Below are 19,489 nucleotides of genomic sequence, written 5' to 3'. Positions count from 1 at the left end.
TAAAATATCATGTTACCAACACAAAAAATAGTAAAAACTGAGATAAAACTAAACCGACAAATGCATATTGAGACATAAATATATCATGTTAATTCATATGGTTTTCAATTACCACGGGCCATTTAAATGATTACCATAATAAGTAACTGTATGAAATCAATATGTAGGAGTTGTTAATGAACTCCTGCACATAGTAGTCCTAACTTGTCGAGTTGATATATCTTCAATTTACTCTTTCAGACTCATATATACATGTACTATCTTGATTATAGGCATATTAAACCTTCAAAATTCTAAACACTCTTAAGGCTTTATTTTATATCATATAAGGGTTGTCCAGTTTTAAAGCAATTATTAATATCCATCTAAAAGCTGTGGTAATTATTCAAGGTGTGCATTGGTTGTTTAAAAGAATTTCCAATCTTTTGTAATTCAACGCTTAAATGTTTAAAACGTATAATCTTTACAAGTAATAAGCTCGTAGATGCGTACAATTATTGAGATTCTCAAAACTAACTAATCTCAATTAATCTTTTATATTTATTACATATATGTGTGACTCTCACCAGCGAAAGTGAAATACCGTGAATATTGCATTGTTTCACTTTTGCTGGTGCGTATGTAAAGTATTATTCGTGCCCTTACTAGTGTTCTTGTACAGTGACATAACTGGGTTCGTTTTTTTCTAGTCTAGATTTCTAAAGTGGATGGTATTCCATTTAGTTATAATAGAAAACTTTTTATTTTATGTTTGACGTGCATGTTTATTTACTATGCGTCTTGCAGATCCCCACATTAGATGACTGTAACTATACAAGGCACCCTCAGAAGTTAAATATCTAAGCAGGAATATTTGTACATTCTGTTGCTAGTTCACTTTATATTGATTGAAGTTCGGATGGAACGCTACATTGTCCCTGCAGTACAGGAAATAACTCGAGACGATTACAATCCTCACCTTCAAACGATTACTCCACCTCACATCATTCTTATACCGGACATGGATAGGTTGAAATGGTGCTGTGGACAAACCAGCTCGCTCACACCGCCGATCTTAATCCGCTTAGTATTTTTCTTCTGAGGGATTTTAAAAATTATACGAGATCAGACCACAAAATCTTGATGGATACGGATTAAAAACACGCTGGAAATGTTGGGTCTTTTGTGTCCAGATTTTATTTCTGTTAAAAAATAAACGGAAGAAATTTCGAGCATAAAGTTTGAGTTTAAAAAAGGTTGAGGTAATTTTTAAAATTATATTTTGATTATATATTTTAACTTTTTTTGTATTACTAAAATTAAAAGATTTTTAACATTCCTATTGATTCTTACCATGTTTCTTGAATTAAATCTTTGAAAGACCGCCGTATTAGACAAGATTGAGATAAATAACTCTAATATTCGGCATTGTTCCTCTTTTAAAAAAGGCTTGCGAAATTAAACGCCACCAGAAGTTTAGATAAAAAACATTCATGCAGGAGGAATTGATAGGATACCTAGTATACTAATTTATACAATAAAATACAACGGAACTTCAAAGCCCATACTTAACGTGATTAAAGAGGTAGCACACATAACATGTGCTGGTTTGCTGCTCTTTTACTTTTTGGCTGTTAAATCAATCGAATTCCCCTATGGAACAAAAGACACCCACAAAACCATGTTGCAGATCTTTTAGGACTTTTATATCAAAATTTATCACGCTTAGGGACCGCAGTACTGAAAAACAGATAGAAAAAGTACCCATTAAATTTGATAGTATTTGAATGTTTCTCTTCCCAAGGCAAGGAACATGAATTTAGTAAAAGTTGGAAAGTTTAGACTAAGAAAACGAGAGAGAGTTTATCACCAGGCTGGATGATCAATCACTGCTCGAGCTGTGGACTGTGTCCCTGGTCAGGATACGGAGAACTCATTACATTCCACTGTGTTTGCTAGTCTCAATATAACTATAATGGCATAAATTAATACGAGTAATATGATTTTCACAAAGTTTTAGGACGTGTCAGAGGTTATCACCAGGCTGGATGATCAATTACTACTCGAGCTGTTGAATGTGTCCCTGGTCAGGATACGGAGAACTCATTACATTTCACTGTGTTTTGCTAGTCTCATTGTAACTATAATGGCATAAATAATACAAGTAATATGATTTTCACAAAGTTTTAGGACGTGTGAGAGGTTATCGCCAGGCTGGATGATCAATCACTACTCGAGCTGTTGAATGTGTCCCTGGTCAGGATACGGAGAACTCATTACATTTCACTGTGTTTGCTAGTCTCATTGTAACTATAATGGCATAAATAATACAAGTAATATGATTTTCACAAAGTTTTATGGCGTGTGAGAGGATATCGCTAGGCTGGGTGATCAATCACTACTCGAGCTGTTGACTGTGTCCCTGGTCAGGATACGGAGAACTCATTACATTTCACTGTGTTTGGTAGTCTCATTGTAACTATAATGGCATAAATAATACAAGTAATATGATTTTCACAAAGTTTTATGGCGTGTGAGAGGATATCGCTAGGCTGGGTGATCAATCACTACTCGAGCTGTTGACTGTGTCCCTGGTCAGGATACGGAGAACTCATTACATTTCACTGTGTTTGCTAGTCTCATTGTAACTATAATGGCATAAATAATACAAGTAATATGATTTTCACAAAGTTTTATGGCGTGTGAGAGGATATCGCTAGGCTGGGTGATCAATCACTACTCGAGCTGTTGAATGTGTCCCTGTTCAGTATACGGAGAAATCATTACATTTCACTTTCAATGTAACTATAATGTGATAGCCGTTACTCTAAGAGTAACTTAAGGAGATATGTGTATGACATATTGCGTTTGAAGACTAGAAACATAGTACAAAATTTCAAGTATTATATGGCAATATTTAATGGATTCACTTCAATTAAAAATGTAATTAATTATAAAGTAGACAAATATGTTGTTTGGCTGTCATTTTGTAATAGAACATGTCTATATCAGCGCCATGTATCTATAACAGTGTACGGTAACGAAAGCAGGTGTAGAACCACATGGCGTACCTATTACTATTCTAAGATTAAAGGCATATCAGTATAAACGCAAACTTGTTTTATTACTTTATTTTCTTATTGCAAGTATCCTTTATTGCATAGCCTCAATATATACTGGATTCTTACACCTTGACTTTCTTCTGGTCTGTAATTATTACGCTGTGCTATAGTTTTGTATTATTTATGGTTTTAGGGCTACAATATTTCATTCCGGTAAGATATTCTGGCTGAAAGAGAAGGGATATCTGTATACAACCCGTTGTAAACTTTAAATTTTGTTTGTTTATATTTGACTATTGTCTTTATTGTAAGTATTACTATGTCATTATTTCAAACATCTCCTTCACACTAGTGCAATTTCGTCCAGACACAACAAACAAGGGGAAATCTCCTAAATGCGAAACCTTACCACAAGTGTTATAAAATTGTTTTAGTTGCACAAACTTTAGTTTGTATTGTAGAATATAAAACATTAAGTACAGTATTTTCCAAAATATTAACACATATCTATTACTGTATGTGGAGACTAATTGAGTGTTGAAGAAACCTTCTTATTGTAGTTGCTGTAATAAAAGTTTTTTATAACAGTTTATTTTTCAACCTTAATTAAGCCGCTTTCCAATATTTTTAAAGAACTAGTTTTTTAGTAAAACCCGTAGTTTTTTGTAAAAAATTAATAGATTTACGCTGTTAATGAAAGCTACAGTTATTTCATATCTTTCGTATGTTTTATGTAAAAATAAAAAAAACTGCATATGTAAGAAAATACGTTATGCCAATTTTGTTTGATAGTAAATTTGTTGTAAATATTACAATTGCTATTGAAATAACATGCTTACACATTGTGCATAATAGTATTTTTTTACATAATTGTTTGAACACTGAGTATATTACTTAAGGAAAACAAGTATTATATAATGAGGAAATTATATGAATATAACTGTATGTGAATAGCAAGTAGATCTGAAGTATTAATGGAATTAATCGAAGGACCAAGATGTGGGTTCAGATACAAAGTTCTATATTAGAGAAGTTAGTTTGCGGTGGAAATATCTACATGGTAGGATATCCTCAAGTACTTTCCTGTATACATTACCTTATTCTAATCAATACCATGTGTTTAATGCTTTGATATAATATTTATAAATAATGCTAATTTTACGTAATGATTTTAAATACAATGTTTTAAATGTATGTGATAGTGGTCTTATATGATAATGTTTTAAGTCGTTGATGATGTATTTAGGCACTGACCTTAAGAAAATATGAAACTATTTTCAGTAAATTTAGAATCAGTGAATTTTTAAATAAAAAATGTTTGTATATTGAAACAAACTATTTTGGAAGTTCTCTATACTAACTAACATTTTTCAAAATAATAGCCTATTATGTACTTTGAAAATATACACTACATTTATCTAAACATTTTCGCTAAAAACAAAACTGAACCACGAGGTAAATTTACAATAAACCACGACAAAAATTGTGATAAAATATATACGAAAATTGTGAGTCTACTGAAATTTACTGTATAAATATCTTTAAAATATCTTAAAAATATATTAATTTTTAATTTTTTTTATATTTTTAGCTCAAATAACTAATAACTAATTTAAATTTTAGGTAAATGATTCATTACATTGTGTATGTTTAAATGAAATGTTAATTATTCCAAGACATTTAGATCACGTAAAAATGCAGTGTTGTGTTCGTTGATCCAAAGCCAGAACTGTTTTTTATGGAAAATGTAATATCTAACATGAAAAGAGACATTGTTTGCTCAAGAGTATTTCTTTATTTATTTGTCTAATTGATTACGTAATATAGCTTAATAGAATAATATCCCATATGTGAATGTAAAATTAAGGTCAAATTCATCGTCTTGTTAGGGCAGCGTGTGGGATCTGACGCTGTTATAAGATTTGACTCCGCAATATGAGTCATATTTGTCTGAAAAAAATCTGAAAAATTCTTCGACTACTTGTTGACACAATGAGAATACCTGTTCATCTATATGACACTTTATCTTTTGGACTAGATGTGTCTGATGTTTAAATGATGTAACGAGTTCATTTTGAGCTTTTTTTTGCCGATAATAAATTGGAGCTTAACTTAAAATTCCCATGGAATCAACCCTTCCCACCAAGGCTATAGCCTCTTTATCCCATACGTTCTAAAAACGCGAACTTTACTTCTGAGAACAGACCGTTCTAAAATACAAAGATTGTAAGAACATATACCGTTCTAATGGATGGAAACCGTTTAATAAGCAAAAAAAACCGATAAAGCGTACAGATATAGTGTATAGTTTACAAACATGTACACATTGAACGTATAAGATCAATTTCTAATCAGATCGCATTTATCGAATCGTAGTGTTACCGATTGTATTGTATCACTAAACGATGGCAAATGTCTAGAAAAATCCTATTTCCTTCTTTGTACACGATGTTACATTTATAATTCGAAGTATGTCACTGAGGCACTTTGTGCAATTAGTTTAAAATATAACTAGCTGTGTCCGTATGCAGTGTGAGTGTATTTATCTATGATACTGTTTGCATATTACACATAATGTGCAGTGACCAAACCTGTACGTGTTGCTGGACAAATGTGACATTTAACAGCAGCACGTCACCGAGACACTTTGTACAATTAATTGTAAATGTTACTAACTGTGTCCGTAACTTACTTAACATTTTCATTACCTACGTTTCATTATTGTATGTCAACCCAAATCTAGTACCTGTCCGGGTGATAATTAAAATTAAGAATATCACACTACATCAAGGTAATATTAGTAATTATTAAACACAACACGATATAATTGGTTTTCACAATTATGGCTAATGGCGTATAGTGTACAAAGCAGTTTCCTAATGAAATGCCAATATTGAACATGTCACAATATTTAATCACTTTTAATGTATACATTTTTATCGAGGATTAATTGATTTTTTTTCTACAACACTCGAGGCAATTTACACCAGTAATTATCATAGTAGGTAGTATAGTAGAGTAGTATATTTGTTTTTGTTTTATTTGATCTTTTTATTTGTTAGTTTCTCCATTTGAGTGAAGAGCTTTAAATTGTAAAAGATCAATTCTGATAATTTTAGATTAGTTTTATATTTGGAGAACCCAATTCATTTGCAAGAAAAGTATTTATTATCGAGTTAAGTGGTTTTTAATTCTGATAATTTTGTAATCAATATTCTTAAAGACGCTGTTGTTGGTTTTTAAAATTTTAAAGAAAAATAATATAGATCTTACTAAATAAAAAAAGATACACTATATTATACAAAAAGAAAGATATTCTTTAAGATTCTTTGATGATGATAAAACTATTATTTAAATATTAAAACTATATGAAAAAATAATATAGAAACCTAAGAGTTCGTTAAAAATACGTGGTTAATAACATAGCCTAACATGTTGAGATAAATATAGATCCGAACTTCTCTAAGTGTCTTTATAAAACCATTAAACCTAACAGTAGTTCACTTACATAAAAATACGTAGCAGACAATATTGTACCGCCGTAGAAAAGTGCCGTACAAAAAGAAACCAAAATTACCACCTACGATGGCTCGTAGTGTACAGTTGAAATCGTAAACGAGTTTACTAAATGTAGAGGGCCCCGATTTTGGAACAAGTGTGTGTTATGGACTTGATATCGCTACATAACATTACCAGTATTAAAATGTATGTCAGCTTGTTGTGTAGAGCTGAAATGCTATCGGTTGTCCTAGTTGGGGAGGTTCCTGTTATAGCTTAGTGGCCACATACTGGGCCGGTTCAAGTGTATGTTATGGACTCGAGTATTCCTACACATCACTATCACTATTAGCACGTATATCAGTTCATAGTGTAGAAGCGAATTGCTAACGTATGTCCTACGTTGAGGTGGGCCCTGTTATAGCTTAGTGGCCACTTGCAGGGGCCGGTTCAAGTGTGTGCTATGGACTCGACTTTCACTACACAATAGTACCAGTATTAATAAGTATGTCAGCTCGTTGTGTAGAAGCGAATTGCTAACGTGCGTCCTAAGTTGAGGTGGGCCCTGTTATTGCTTAGTGGCCCATTGCTGGGCCGGGACAAGTGTGTGTTATGGACTCGACTATCGCTACACAATAGTACCAGTATTAATAAGTATGTCAGCTCGTTGTGTAGAAGCGAATTGCCGGGAAAAGTGTGTGTTATGGACTCGACTATTGCTACACAATAGTACTTGTATTAATAAGTATGCCAGATCGTTGTGTAGAAGCGAATTGCTAACGTGCGTCCTAAGTTGAGGTGGGCCCTGTTATTGCTTAGTGACCCATTGCTGGGCCGGGACAAGTGTGTGTTATGGACTCGACTATCACTACAAAATGATACCAGTATTAATAAGTATGTCAGCTCGTTGTGTAGAAGCGAATTGCTAACGTGTGTCTTAAGTTGAGGTGGGCCCTGTTATTGCTTAGTGGCCTATTGCTGGGCCGGGACAAGTGTGTGTTATGGACTCAGTTATCACTTCACAATGGTACCAGTATTAATAAATGTGTCAGCTCGTTGTTTAGAAGCAAATGTCTAACGTGTGTACTAAGATGAGGAGGGCCCTGTTATTGCTTAGTGGCCCCTTGCTGGGCCGGGACAAGTGTGTGTTATGGACTTGACTTCTGCTACACAACATTTCAGTAATAGTCATCTTGTTGCCTGAATCCCTTATCGTATATTGTTCCATAAGCTTCAATATGAGTTTGATTACTTCATACATACTTACGTTATTTTTAATTATTGTAATAGTTACAGTTATACAGATTATATAATTAATAATATTAATAATATATTATATTAAATATAAAAAATAATTCTTTCATACATACACGATTTTCCAATAACTTATTAATAACTAGTAATATTTTCAAACCCACAGTTTTTTGTGGGGCTGCCTATGTGAGACTGTTAATCTCATTTGGCAATATGTGTAAATCCTCTACAAATAGGTATAAATATAGGCTTCATACGTGAAAGTATCATAATAATTATCATACAACATGAGAACCAAAAAGAACATTTTCTGTTGCATGTTATGACTTATAATAAAAACGAGTTATATCCTTCGCTTGCAGATGTATTGCATTGGATTTGGGTAAATTATAAATAGACTGGAATTCATAGGTAGGCCAACGACTTCCACAAATGTCTTGCTAACATCTATAGATGTTGAGGTCAACAATTATATGATAATAGTACCTTAAGATGAGTGGTTCTGTAAGTTTATTTGGGTGCATCCACTGGAGTACTATAGTTTCTCTTAGGCGTTCAGAGGGGAAATGTAAAATGATTATATCCTTTAGACTTTGAAAAATTTACAGCACTATGTCTCTATTAAAATACATTGTTTGTTAGTTAATCAACTATTAATCATAAATTCAAAATTAGTTTTTTAATGGCAGTAAACATATGCATGACCAGTTAAGATTAGACTAAGACCGTTAAATGTGTAAAATACAATACCAATTTAAATGTTTGTTTTAAAAATCATTGAATAAATGTACCCTACTTTGTAATGAGTGATCGATTTTAAGTATAACGTACTCTAAGAATGAAAACATCAATTAAATCTCTTCGATATATTTAGGGTCTTTCTAAAGTAAAAGGAACGTGTTATGCTAGATAATTGTGGTTTTATCAACCAAAGTAAACCCAGCTGGTGAATGCCACAAACATGTGTAAAAGACTGTTATCTCACAATCTGTATTGATGTATTTGAGTGGACTCCAAAGCTTTGAACTGTTAGTGAATCAGACCAGAAGTAAATGTGTACATTTACTAATCAAAGACTTCAATCAGTATAAAACAAACAAGCTATTTTACTGGTGTAAAAGTGGAGCTTGTTTATATCGATACTATAATCGCCCCGTTTTATTAAATTTTAATTCAAAATGTCTTATATAGTGAATGAATACATTCCCATACATGGTAGGTTTACTTGTACGTAGTAGCTGTATACAACTGAAATATTAATTCAGAGGTTAAGAGATATAAGATTTAGCTGTAATGTTATAAATAAAGTTGGTCCTTTGGTTTTCTTGTCAGTAGTTTGCAGATTTGAAACCTAACTAACAAAGATGTGTATCTGTAAAGGAGATTGAGCTGATCTTTGGACAAATATCTATTTATATGCATACAAACAATAACAAAAAAGATACTTTAGCATCCCCCTTAAAACATTGTGTCCGCATTCTGAGGGAGAGCTTTCTATAACGCTTAGCCAAGTTCACATGCAACATTATAGCATTTATTCTTGTCTATAATAAGAATTAAATTTAAAGCTAAATTAAACAATGCAAATGAAATCTTTATCGATATACCTCTCCAGATGGTACTTTAAAATATTTGTTCACAAGTTCAGTTTCAAAACAGTGTTCATGTATAAAACATTTCGGTGAGCTAAGGTGAGGGTACTAATAATAGTGCTCTGATATCACATCTTGTCTAAAATTTATGACATTAAACTTCCAATTTATCGTTTTTCTTTTACCTCTTTCAATAACACAATGCCAAATTATGAAAATTCAAATAATTTTCTCGGTGCAATCATGGTTACTCCTGAGACCAATGTTAAATATTTGCTAAATCTATGCCCAATCAGAGCAAGTGACATGCACCATCATCAAACTCATTGTTACTCATATATGTACATGGAGCTTCGCGCAAACTCTAAAGTCTGTACGCCAGTCCGCTTTCGCGATAACGTACCGACAAACAAACAAACACAAGCACAGACGAAACGATAGGCTTGCTCTTGCTCAGCTGACAATGTAAGAGTAACGGGCTTCGCTGAGGTTCAATGGAAAATTTTAATTCTATACCTCATTTAATTAATTATAGATATAATGATAAAGAATTATACAGAAATACATTTGTCCATCCCCTGGAAAAAGAATGTGTCAACATACTGAGTGATAGGTTTCAACGAGATACATCGAAATTCCATGGTTGGTCATAACGCATAACATAACTCAGTGTTGTCTGTGTTGAAGTCGTCTTAAAGGAGTTTTATAAAATTTTTAAGTCTACAAATAAATCTTTCTTGGGATATCTTGTTGTGTGTTACATTTACACTGTCATTCATTTAAATGGGTTTTCATAACAGTGTTTAAATAATAAATGTCTACACGCCAAGTCACCATAAATAATATTTGCTTATATTGAAATAATTTTGCAAAATGTGTTATTTGTGCATTATATTGTGCATATATTATCAGGGAAATTAAATTGAACACCATTTATATGTCATGAAAATTGGAATAAATCTTAAGAAAAATATCACCAATTAAAATGTTTTGTTTTTACGAAGAACGTTCATTTGATAAACAGATATCTCATGTTCTGACTTATTTCTCGTATGTGTTGATTTAATTAAGCATTAATTTTTAAATTTTGTGTTTGTTTATTATTAGATTATTATACATTAATTATCTTAGTAACTATCTTTACGCCATAAAAAACATCAGTTTCCCTTTATTTCCATCCTGTCCTATAAAACAAAGTGTTACCGGACATATAGTTAAATGAATTTATTTTTTTAAAGAAAGGAAACCAGCCTGAGGAGTTTCTCGGCATACTTGTGAGACACCCTGTATAATGTATATTATATGACTGAAAATTTACGACGATCAAAAAGAGTTAGTTCCGACCGTTTAAATTACCTTCCTGTCTAATTTATTTACGGTTATGTTGCCCCGCGGAAGAAAAGATATAATATGTTGTTTTTCAAGATCTACTTGGGTTAAAACTTTTCTAATACTAGCCAGGACTTGTTTTCTACCTCCGGTCTAAGATATTTCAAGTACCATACTGAGAGGTTGCCTTATTGTCCCAATGGAGAAAATATATAGTACGATTAAAAAGTTGGATTTAAGTGGATTTACGGATCCACAGTAGAGTTAGTGTTGTTTTGCAAATTTATGACTTGGGATCCAAATGTAAGTCAAAAGACTGTTTAACTAAAACATAATCTACTTCCATTGCTTGTATTGTGATTCCGGTTTAAGGGTAACAGTGTGCTATCCCTTTAACACTACTTAATCTACAATAAGAATATTATAAACAATGACAAGTGAGCCAACTAGTTACAAGTACCTTACGTGCAAACATTCGCAACTTTGACAATTGAGGTGGATTTTATAACAGCGTCTTAATAATACTGCTAGTGCATTAGCTAGGCCATCCGTCACTGATGCAATTCAAAGCAAACAATATATAATAACTCCGTCTTTAAAATTGGGATACTGATTGAGAACTGCATTTCTAATATTTTATAAAATTTTAATGGAAACAAATGTTTCCTGGTCTTTGATGAACTTCAGCTGAAAGTGTCAACAGCTGTTACATGTCAGTTCACTTTGAATTACGTCTCTCAAATATTTTAATAACTTTCCCGAATTCTTAAACATTCTTTAAAACTTTTCTTACTTTTGTCTCCTTATAAACCTTCCTCGGAATTAAGTAAATATTTAAAAAGTATTTGCCGAATAGGTCCAGCTAATCCCAATATTAGCGCTTCGAGAAACTTTTGCAATAATTTTGTACATAGTAAAGGCACTGTTTTATATTTTAATGTTTAGTCATGACTTGCAAAAAAACAATTTAATGTTTATTGTGTCTACGTACAAATTCAATTTGAAAATTATACAATAAATATACAATCAGTAATGCACACATTGAAATGCCAACCTTTGAAAGAACCGTAGAAAACAAAATTAATTCTTACTTGTTATTTCATTTTTATATGAATAGCTTTGGTTGATATTACTGTGGTTTAAACCGATGGATACAAAATAAAACGGGACACTCAAACTTCATTATAACCAATGGTTTAATAAGGGTAAATTCAGGTTAATCAGTTTCAAACTCCAATAAAGGTCCCAATATAACTACATATTGGTTTTAATTGATTATTTTCCTCAGATATAACCTTAGATCATTTAAGAATGAAGGAGTATTAACTGAAAGTACTAGTAGGATTGTGTGATTTAATAAACACTTCTTTGAAATCAGGTATATTTTCAGACTGTTTAAAAACATTAAGGGGTATAATTAAAAGCCACGGACTAGCTTTATTTATAGATTTCTCAAAAACCTACGATGCTGTAGACCGTAGTGAAGTTAAAGCATCTTTAAGAATATAGTGGTATAGTAAGAAATATCTTAAACTCTTTTAAAACGTATTTATAAAATACATAAATGTCTCCATAACATGAAAATAGACTCTGATTAGATAATCTTCACAAATCTACAGTAAAAGACCTATTACCGATCGTAAACTGATCACTACAAATAAATTGCGAGTCCTTCAGATCTTTAAATAACTTTAGATAAAGAGAAGTGACGTTGCGAATGCTCAAAAGATGGTAAAAGTTCGTTGGAAAATATCGGGTACTGATAGTTCACTGAAAAAGATAAGTAAATTGTTAATCTTTTTGATCTTTAAATCACGTCAGTGGAAGAGAATAGTAATGTTATGCTATTTTCTCAGAAAACTACCTGTGTATTCTGTTTCTTAGCTATTTTAATAAACCCCAGGGATCTCCAATAGCAAGAATTTTGTAACGTTTCTTTTCACTTCATGGTTGAAAGGAGAATCATATAATGAGATATTTTAACGTATAATGTAATAATGCGTTTACCCTACGCTATGTGCACGATATCTTGGGAAAGACTTCACTCGAAGACCTGTTAATGTACTTCGTTGGAATTTGGCTGAGCGTCATTGGTGTTTTTTCTTAAGTAGGCTACTACTTTTTCTCTTTTATCTACCAGGGGGATGTAAACATTTCTTTTCTGTATGACTTCCTGTTTGTGGTACCACCATATATCTAAAAACGTAAGGTGAAAAACTGGCATGTTTGCCTTCATATGCCTTTTATTTAGCTTTCAGTTAGGATCTGGATTTACTCCAAAAAGTTTCCAGGATAAATGTGATTTGCTCTTTCGCACTGCTGCTATTCAATTCATATTTTACCTTACCCGCATACGTTACTAAATCTACCCACAATTATAAACATAGAAATATCTTATAACACACTGTACACGACAGGAGTTTATTTAATACATACATTATACCTATTCACCAGTACTGTTCTTGTTATATTGGACTACTGCGCACCTCTGTGTCATAATTGTGATGCCCAACCTACGAGTATAAGGCAAGGGCTATCCATAGTTTTAGCGGTGAACCAGCAGATAACAACGAGCAACACGAGGTATTTTTGAGGAAACTCTTTGTACTTATAAAAATTTCTAAAGAAGACAATACCACGCTTATCTAACACAAATTAACTTACCTTACCGAAAGGTACGAACAGAAATTAAACTTGCTATTAAAATACCAAGGTAATCTAAGTAACAATTTTGCATAGGCATAGTATAAAATTATTGTATTAACAGTATTTACACCAATTCCACAATAAAAGTAAAAATATATTAAACACAATCAATTATATAACGTTAAAAAATAATTAAATCTCGTGCCGACAAGGTTGCTTGTATAATAAAACTGAACAGAATTTAAATGTGACACAGCAGTCAAAGTGAACATGTTACTTACAATATTATATGTGTATTGTATAATGAATGTCCTAATTGAATCTTGAAAGTGTTTATAAAATATCCGCGTCTGCACCGCAAAACTGATGATTTATACAGTCGATATTCTGTGGAACAATTCCCAAGTGGAGCGTTAATAATGCATTAAATCTCCCAGCTCTAAGTGCTTTGGACAGTGCAGCTTGTCCCTGGTTTCTTTCTGTCAGCACTTTACTTCGACCAGTTTACTTCCTTCATAGCGGATTACTTACATTAACTTGCTAAAAATATGCAATTACTCAAGCCAAGAAAAAACAATATCAAGTGATGCGGTAAACAGATGCAAGTAAAAATACAGAAAAAATTAAATAACAAAACCTTATTTTACTGTGTTTTGCATAGCCATATTTGGCAAAGCGTTATTGAAGCCTGTTATTTGCGGGGCTGACCAAATATACTAAAAAATGAACTGACCTATAGTCTGTAAAGTAAACAACTTTTAAAACAACGCACTGCTTGTTAACAGTTGCCCACGCATCATTAATCTCTTACACATATCCTCAAGCATAATACAGCCACAGGCATCACAGCACTGTACCTCAATTTGTGCATACAACTAACACCATACTAGCCGCAGGAATGTTAACTAACTTCAGAGAACTGTAAACAACGCACTGTGTGTTAACAGTTGCCACCGCATTAATTAGTTACATATATCCTCAAGCATAATACACCCACAGGCATCGCAGCACTGTACCTCAATTTGTGCATACAACTAACACCACACTGGCCGCAGGAATGTTAACTAACTTCAGAGAACTGTAAACAACGCACTGTGTGTTAACAGTTGCCCCCGCATTAATTAGTTACATATATCCGCAAGCACAACTATTTAGTCACAGGCATCGCAACGCTGTACCTCAGTTTGTACTTACTAAACAACACCAGATTGGCCGCAGGAATGGTAACTATCTACGTGGAACTCTAAACAACGCAATGTTTGTTAACAGTTGCCTCCGCATCAATAATTAGTTTTAAAATTTTCCAAGCATTTTAAAGACCTTTTGACTTTTTATTAAAAACATTAAATCAAGACGGTAATGTTTGCTGTTAATCCCTTAGTGGTATTTATTCATTTGTAATTTAGTATAGGCATTATTTAAACGATTTATTTGCATTACATGTTATTATTTGTATTAACATATTTACGGTTATTTTAACATTATTATTATTATTCCTATTTCTCGGTATTATCTAATCATGTAAATCTCACACACGTTACATGTTACATCCAGCAATACACATTCTACACAAATGAGAGAAAACGTGCTAAGTATATTTCCTTGACAATAATAGAGATATTTATATTATGCATCGTGCGACATTGTTGCACCAGTTGGTTGGTTATCGTGTGTTTTTATTATGTTCGAATACATTAATAAAATATTTAATTTTTTTATAAAATGAATAGATATTAATTAGTAGGGCGAGATATTGAATAATTTAAAAATATAAATCTCTTCAAGGACTCGTAAGTATTTATTTCAAGAAACAAGGTTTAGTTGTGATTTCTGAATTATGCGTAACATCACAGATTGTATGATTTAATCCTTTGCTACGTACTAAAATTATCTACATTAAGGTTAGTTCTCCACCTGAGAATGATATTAAATTTCAGATCTAACATAGTATTTTTTTTTACTCGCGTAAAGAGGTCTAAAAATTTTCTGTTAACGCCACAGATAAATACTTTTTACATGATATTTAAATTGCTATTATTATATAAACGTTTATAAATTATAATATTTAAATACTGAGTACGTAGAATAAATTTGGAATGTGTCACTTGCTTCACAAATAAAGTCAATACATGCCGTAGTTCTCAACACACTATTGTGAAACCGAATCATTTACCACCTGGGACTGAAAACATCGCTTGTGTCTAGGTATATGGGATATTCATCCTTTGATCAAAAAAATCTTACTGAATCTTCTGTTAACATATTGTTTCACCTTAGGTTAAACCATAGAATAAAATATAAACATATAGTTGATGATGATAATCACAATAGTGTTTGTTGCGTAGAGATAATTTAACAACATCATTTTTTTCGTCAATGGAACAAATTAAGGAAATACATAATTGAAATAAAAACGAAAAGTCCTCGTTATATATTAAACCGGAGGTTTCTTATTACTTCATTAATGCTTTAACTAATTTAAAAAATGTTCAACCCAATAGCTCATTATGAACATTGTAAAACACCTTTGACACCGGATGTGTTTCAGACGTGCTTTAATTTTTTCGGTTATGTTATCTGGCAGCCTATTGACTAGTTTGACACAAACCTGAGACGAGAAGCGTTCAAAAGCTGTTTTCCGTGTTTTTCAATACTAAAGTTGTCCCTGCGTCTGTTTCTGAACTGATGGACATCCCTGCCCTGTACCAACTCTTATTTGTATCGAGAAAACACGAAGACCTCGAGAATACAGAGGCAGGGTAATGATAGTAATCTAAGCTTTCTAGAAGCCTTTTTGTACAATTCTTTGGGAATAAATTTAAAAATAATTCTGACAGCTCTTTTATTTAAGATCTTTTTTTTCAAGTTTTTATTTGAAACAGCTGCCCTGTAATCAATCAATCAATCAATCAATCAATTCATTTATTGCCAAAAACATAACATGCATAGGCATTCGTCAAGAAAATTATAATATCCTAACTTAAAGTATAGACTACTGACAGATCAAACACAACAAGACCAAATCAATATAACAGGAGTGATCTACAATTTATTATCCTCAACGTATTCCCGGACACTGTAGTATTCTCTCGAAATAAGAAATTTTTTCAGACGATTTTGAAATTCCCTATCGTCCACAACAATTTTCAAGCAGGATGGCAAAGAGTTAAAAAGGCGGATGCAGGAGTAAAGACTTTGTTTTTCAAAAAAAGATGTTTTATGGCAGGGTAGGATTAGGTTGTTTCTTTTTCTTAAGGAGTAATTATGGGCTGGATTAACGTTGACTGAAAAAAGGTGGGGATACTTTTTGTAAAAAGAAAGACACTGAAGGATATAAATGGATGGGAACGTAAGGATATTATTACTGCGAAAGAAACCTCTACAAGACTGGGGAAACGACTCAACTTGAAAATAATCCGTATAGCTCTCTTCTGGAGACGAAAAAACATATTGAGTTTTTCTTACTCTCGTATCCCCATATAGAGACTCCATAGCAAAGGTAAGGATAAAAAACAGCCATAGTAAGTAAGCAAAAGAATTTCCTCACTAGCAAAACAGGATAGTCTATACATCAAAAATATGCAGCTGCTTAGTTTTTTCGTGACTTTATCAATGTGACTAAAAAAAGTTTAGCTGATCATCCAAAACAATTCCAAGATAATTAACATTCAAAGAAGGACACATTTCTGACTCTCCAATCATAATGTTTTGAGATTCAATCAACGTTTTAGCAGACTTTCTAATTCCAAAATCAAGAAAATTGGTTTTAGATGTATTTACAAAACAGAGAGTTTTCACCCAACCACTGCAGCAAATTACTGGCCTGAGCAAAGGTTTGGATTTCAAGCTCGGCTCGATTGCAACCAGAGATGACCAAAGAGGTATCATCAGCAAACAAAAACAACTTGGAACCTTTCACGCTTCGATGGATGTCATTTATGAATAGTAAAAAATAATAAAGGACCAAGTACGGAGCCTTGGGGAACTCCAGTGCGTACTTCTCGCTCCTCAGAAAATTGTTTTCTTAAGCACCCTGTATCATCAATAAAAGGAATTTCAACAATCTGTCTACGGTTCAGGAGATAAGAAGCAATCCAATCAAAAGCTTTCCCTCTAATACCCAAGTTTTCAAGTTTTCTGAGCAACAACCCGTGATCCACAACGTCGAAAGCCTTCGTAAGATCCAAAAAATAGGCCAAACACGTGATTCCTGTTATCCAATGAGTTTGATACCTCAGTTAGAAGACTAAAAAATTGCATTGAATGTAGACAACCCCTCACGAAAGCCATATTGATGGTCATGTAAAATTCCATTGACAGACAGGTAATTGGAAAGTCTGGTCAGCACAAGCCTTTCAAGAACTTTTGAAAATGTAGAAAGGATCGAAATGGGGCGGTAATTGCTAAGTTCATTTGGACTTCCTTTTTTCTTAAATATAGGTTTTACAATTGAGAGCTTCAAGTGTGATGGGAACTTCCCAGATTCAAATGACGAGTTTCGCAATCTGTGCAAGAGGATTCAGCCAATATATCTATACAGCTCAACAAAATCCTGGATGAAACTCCATCAAATCCTGCTGAATTGCTTGTTTTCAAGGACTTTACGACTGAGATGATTTCATTCTTATCAGTTGGAGCAAAAAATATAGAGGAACTCATACTTGATGAAGACAATGATCTTGGAGGAACAAATGAAGAATTACCCTCAGAATCTCTCAAAACTCTGGCTTATTTCTGCAAAATGGATGTTGATTTCTCTGAAATCATCCTAGGATTGTTCATCAGATCGCCATTCTCGTCATTAAGCGTAATATGTGTGAAGGCATTAGCTTTCTTATCAGGAATGAGATCCTTAACCACATTCAAGCAGCTCGCTGTTTATTCTGAGCCCCGCTGATGTAGGTCAATACTTTTTTCGCTTTGGCGGAATGGATGCGATTCCTAAACTCCTTCTTGGTTTGAATAAAAGAAACTCTCAAAGGATGAGAAGAGTCAAGATGCTTAGACAGCGAGTAGAGAAACAAAAGGCGATTATGAAGTTTTTTTTAGATCTTCATCCAAAGGAATCCTCATCTGAGTGCCACATGTACCGAACTTAATCTTTTTTGTAGGAAAAACACAATCAATATTAAAATGACAAAATTGCAAGAAATGAGTCAAAACATTTCATCAACATCAGCGGCTCCAAAAAGCTCATGCCATGATTCACCCTCCAGAAGACTCCTCAAGACCCGAATGCTGTCCGGGGTGAAGCACCGCTTGAATGTAAATTTAATAATATTGTGGGTTGAAGGAACAAATGAGGCAATGTCTCCAATTTGCGCATGATGATCGGAAATTCCAGTAATTTAGAACCTGAGGTGAAAACATATTCTTTGGAATATTGCTAAATATGTTGTCAATGAGTGAACTGGAACCATTAAATTCTCGAGTGAAAGTGTCTATTGTGCTCACCAAGCCGAACGAATTCATCAGATCGATAAAAATTTTAGATGACTGGACTAATGGTGGAAAAATCTATATTGAAATCACCAGACAAAACAATCCATCTGTCAAGATGGATACAGGTTTCCAAGCAATGCTGAATCGATAGAAAAAAATCATTTATTTCAGAAATGCTCTGATTAGGTGGTCTATAGACACATATAAAAATAATACTATTTGCTTCAGACTCAACTCTAACACCACACAAACTCACAAACACCCTCAATCGAGAACTCAGACATATCAATTTCATAAAACTTAAGTAGTTCCTTAACTAAAATACAAACGCCTCCTCTTTTTAAGATAGAACGACAGTACCCCGAAGCAATACAGTAGCCAGGCATGCTGAAAGAGTCTTAGTCCGCTTTATTAAAAAAATGCTCAGAGTTACAAAGCAAATCTGGGGAGTACAGATCAAGTAAAAACTTCAATTTGAGGCATTTTTGCCTTGGCACCCTGCACATTCTGATGGATAACTCGGAGACTTCGTAATAGAGGCCTGCCCACCAAAGAACAATTACCATTCATTAAAAACACTATCCACTCTCGGCAAACAGCCCTCAAAAAACAGTCATTCTCAAGAGGATATGTGTCTTTCGGCACTGTATCCGACATAACTGGGTGTGATTCGGACATATAGTTATA

This window comes from Homalodisca vitripennis, chromosome 6 (assembly GCF_021130785.1).
Source record: "Homalodisca vitripennis isolate AUS2020 chromosome 6, UT_GWSS_2.1, whole genome shotgun sequence".
Lineage (NCBI taxonomy): Eukaryota > Metazoa > Arthropoda > Insecta > Hemiptera > Cicadellidae > Homalodisca > Homalodisca vitripennis.
This window is presented reverse-complemented; position numbering follows the sequence as displayed.